General features: G+C 37.1%; 1 protein-coding gene across 1 annotated transcript in view; it reads right to left on the minus strand.

Annotated features, from left to right (window-relative positions):
* Window positions 1-5,000, minus strand: part of LOC148571184 (NAD(P)H-quinone oxidoreductase subunit 2 A, chloroplastic) — a 12,296-nt gene that overhangs the window by 2,866 nt on the left and 4,430 nt on the right. Inside the window, exon 2 of the mRNA XM_088508987.1 lies at window positions 1-5,000. This exon is cut by the window's left edge and continues 2,866 nt beyond it; it is cut by the window's right edge and continues 2,992 nt beyond it. The gene's annotated coding sequence lies outside the window, so the exon portion shown is untranslated.

The raw sequence follows: 5,000 nt of genomic DNA on the forward strand, positions 1-5,000 counted from the left end.
TCCCATCTCTTCTTGAGAAACAAGCGGGCTATTTCTTTGCAAAATTGTGCTCAATTTCATATGTGGCAATTCCGCCAAGATCTCTTCGTTAGTTGGGGGAAGAATCCGCACGAATCGGATTTTTTGAGGAGCATATCGAGAGAGAATTGGATTTGGTTAGACAATGTGTGGTTGGTAAACAAGGATCGGTTTTTTAGCAAGGTACGGAATGTATCATCAAATATTCAATATGATTCCACGAGATCTAGTTTCATTCAAGTAACGGATTCTAGCCAATTGAAAGGATCTTCTGATCAATCCAGGGATTCCATTAGGAATGAGGATTCGGAATATCACACATTGACCAATCAAAGAGAGATTCAACAACTAAAAGAAAGATCGATTCTTTGTTCGGATCCTTCCTTTCTTCAAACGGAACGAACAGAGATAGAATCGGAGCGATTCCCTAAATGCCTCTCTGGATATTCTTCAATGTGCCGACTATTCATGGAACGTGAGAAGCAGATGAATAATCATCTGCTTCCGGAAGAAATCGAAGAATTTCTTGGGAATCCTACAAGAGCCAATCGTTCTTTTTTCTCTGACAGATGGTCAGAACTGCATCTGGGTTCGAATCCTACTGAGAGGTCTACTAGAGATCAGAAATTGCTGAAGAAAGAACAAGATGTTTCTTTTGTTCTTTCCGGGCGATCGGAAAGTAAAGAAATGGTTAATATATTCAAGATAATTATGTATTTACAAAATACTGTCTCAATTCATCCTATTTCATCAGATCCGGGATGGGATATGGTTCCGAAGGATGAACTGGACAGTTCCAATAAGATTTCATTCTTGAACAAAAATCCATTTTTTGGTTTATTTCATCTATTCCATGAACGGAACAGGGGGGGATACACGTTACACCACGATTTTGAATCAGAAGAGAGATCTCAAGAAATGGCAGATCTATTCACTCTATCAATAACCGAGCCGGATCTGGTGTATCATAAGGGATTTGCCTTTTCTATTGATTCCTCCGGATTGGATCAAAAACAATTCTTGAGGGGGGTATTCAACTCCAGGGATGAGTCGAAAAATAAATCTTTATTGTTTCTACCTCCTCTTTTTTATGAAGAGAATGAATCTTTTTATCGAAGGCTCATAAAAAAATGGGTCCGGACCTCTTGCGGGAATGATTTGGAAGATCCAAAACCAAAAATAGTGGTATTTGCTAGCAACAACATAATGGAGGCAGTCAATCAATATAGATTGATCCGAAATCTGATTCAAATCCAATATAGCACCTATGGGTACATAAGAAATGTATTGAATCGATTCATTAAAAAGAATCGATTCGATCGCAACTTCGAATATGGAATTCAAAGGTATCAAATAGAAAATGATACTATGAATCATAGAACTATAATGAAATACACGATCAACCACCAGTTATCAAATTTGAAAAAGAGTCAGAAGAAATGGTTCGATCCTCTTATTTTGATTTCTCGAACCGAGAGATCCATGAATCGGGATCTTAATGCATGTAGATACAGATGGTCCAATGGGAGCAAGAATTTCCAGGAACATTTAGAACTTCTCAGTTCTGAGCAGAATAGCCGTTTTCAAGTAGTGTTCGATCGATTACGTATTAATCAATATTCGATTGATTGGTCTGAGGTTGAGGTTATCGACAAAAAAGATTTGTCTAAGTTACTTTGTTTCTTTTTGTCCAAGTTACTTCCTTTTTTGTCCAAGTTTCTTCTCTTTTTGTCTAACTCACTTCCTTTTTTCTTTGTGAGTTTCGGGAGTATCCCCATTCATAGGTCCGAGATCCACATCTATGAATTGAAAGGTCCGAATGATCCACTCTGTAATCAGTTGTTAGAATCAATAGGTCTTCAAATCGTTCATTTGAAAAAATTGAAACCCTTCTTATTGGATGGCCGTGATACTTCCCAAAAATCGAAATTCTTGATCAATGGAAGAACAATATCACCATCTTTTTTCAATAAGATACCAAAGTGGATGATTGACTCATTCCATACTAGAAAGAATCGCAGGAAATCTTTTGATAACACGGATTCCTATGTTTCAATGATATCCCACGATCAAGACAATTGGCTGAATCCCGTGAAACCATTTCATAGAAGTTCATTGATATCCTCTTTTTTTAAAGCAAATCGACTTCGATTCTTGAATAATCAATATCACTTCTGTTTCTATTGTAACAAAAGATTCCCTTTTTTTGTGGAAAGGGCCTGTATCAATAATTATTATTTTACGTATGGACAATTCCTCAATATCTTGTTCATTCGGAACAAAATATTTTCTTTGTGCGGCGGTAAAAAAAAACATGCTTTCTTGGAGAGAGATACTATTCCACCAATCGAGTCACAGGTATCTAACATATTGATATCTAACCATTTTCCGCAAAGTGGTGACGAAGGGTATAACTTGTACAAATCTTTCCATTTTCCAATTCGATTCGATCCATTCGTTCGTAGAGCTATTTACTCGATCGCAGACATTTCGGGAACACCTCTAACAGAGGGACAAATAGTCAATTTTGAAAGAACTTATTGTAAACCTCTTTCAGATATGAATCTACCTGATTCAGAAGGGAAGAACTTGCATCAGTATCTCAATTTGAATTCAAACGTGGGTTTGATTCACACTCCATGTTCTGAGAAATATTTACCATCCGAAAAGAGGAAAAAACGGAGTCCTTGTCTAAAAAAATGCCTTGAGAAAGGGCAGATGTATAGAACCTTTCAACGAGATAGTACTTTTTTAACTCTCTCCAAATGGAATCTATTCCAAACATATATACCATGGTTCCTTACTTCGACAGGGTACAAATATCTAAATTTAATATTTTTAGATACTTTTTCAGACCTATTGCCGATACTAAGTAGCAGCCAAAAATTTGTATCCATTTTTCATGATATTATGCATGGATCAGATATATCATGGCGAATTCTTCAGATTCCATTGTGGAAGACACAATGGAATCTGATAAGTGAGATTTCGAGTAAGTGTTTACATAATCTTCTTCTGTCCGAAGAAATTTTTCATCAAAATAATGAGTCACCATTGATATCGACACATCTGAGATCGCTAAATGTTCGGGAGTTCCTCTATTCAATCCTTTTCCTTCTTCTTGTTGCTGGATATCTCGTTCGTACACATCTTCTCTTTGTTTCTCGAGCCTACAGAGAGTTACAGACAGAGTTCGAAAAGGTCAAATCTTTGATGATTCCATCATACATGATTGAGTTGCGAAAACTTCTGGATAGGTATCCTACATCTGAACTGAATTCTTTCTGGTTAAAGAATCTCTTTCTAGTTGCTCTGGAACAATTAGGAGATTTTCTAGAAGAAATACGGGGTTTTGCTTCTGGCGGCAACATGCTAGGGGGTGGTGGTCCCGCTTATGGGGTCAAATCAATACGTTCTAAGAAGAAATATTGGAATCTCTTCGATCTCATAAGTATCATACCAAATCCCATCAATCGAATCGCTTTTTCGAGAAATACGAGACATCTAAGTCATACAAGTAAAGCGATCTATTCCTTGATAAGAAAAAGAAAAAACGTGAATGGTGATTGGATTGATGATAAAATAGAATCCTGGTTCTCGAACAGTGATTCGATTGATGATAAAGAAAGAGAATTCTTGGTTCAGTTCTCTACCTTAACGACAGAAAAAAGGATTGATCAAATTCTATTGAGTCTGACTCATAGTGATCCTTTATCAAAGAATAACTCTGGTTATCAAATGATTGAACAACCGGGAGCAATTTACTTACGATACTTAGTTGACATTCATAAAAAGTATCTAATGAATTATGAGTTCAATACATCCTGTTTAGCAGAAAGACGGATATTCCTTGCTCATTATCAGACAATCACTTATTCACAAACCCCCTGTGGGGCTAATAGTTTTCATTTCCCATCTCATGGGAAACCCTTTTCGCTCCGCTTAGCCCTACCCCCCCCCAGGGGTATTTTAGTGATAGGTTCTATAGGAACTGGACGATCCTATTTGGTCAAATACCTAGCGACAAACTCCTATGTTCCTTTCATTACAGTATTTCTGAACAAGTTCCTGGATAACAAGCCTAAGAGTTTTCTTTTTGATGATAGTGACGATATTGATGATAGTGACGATATTGATGATAGTGACGATATCGACCGTGACCTTGATACGGAGCTGGAGCTTCTAACTATGATGAATGCGCTAACTATGGATATGATGCCGGAAATAGACCGATTTTATATCACCCTTCAATTCGAATTAGCAAAAGCAATGTCTCCTTGCATAATATGGATTCCAAACATTCATGATCTGGATGTGAATGAGTCGAATTACTTATCCCTCGGTCTATTAGTGAACTATCTCTCCAGGGATTGTGAAAGATGTTCCACTAGAAATATTCTTGTTATTGCTTCGACTCATATTCCCCAAAAAGTGGATCCCGCTCTAATAGCTCCGAATAAATTAAATACATGCATTAAGATACGAAGGCTTCTTATTCCACAACAACGAAAGCACTTTTTCACTCTTTCATATACTAGGGGATTTCACTTGGAAAAGAGAATGTTCCATACTAATGGACTCGGGTGCATAACCATAACTATGGGTTCCAATGTACGAGATCTTGTAGCACTTACCAATGAGGCCCTATCGATTAGTATTATACAAAAGAAATCCATTATAGACACTAATATAATTAGATCTGCTCTTCATAGACAAACTTGGGATTTGCGATCCCAGGTAAGATCGGTTCAGGATCATGGGATCCTTTTCTATCAGATAGGAAGGGCTATTTCAAAAAATGTACTTCTAAGTAATTGCTCCATAGATCCTATATCTATCTATATGAAGAAGAAATCTTGTAACGAGGGGGATTCTTATTTGTACAAATGGTACTTCGAACTTGGAACGAGCATGAAGGAATTAACGATACTTCTTTATCTTTTGAGTTGTTCTGCCGGATCGGTCGCTCAAGACCTTTGGTC

This window comes from Arachis ipaensis, chromosome B3 (assembly GCF_059453495.1).
Source record: "Arachis ipaensis isolate K30076 ecotype BB chromosome B3, ASM5945349v1, whole genome shotgun sequence".
Taxonomy (NCBI): Eukaryota; Viridiplantae; Streptophyta; class Magnoliopsida; order Fabales; family Fabaceae; genus Arachis; species Arachis ipaensis.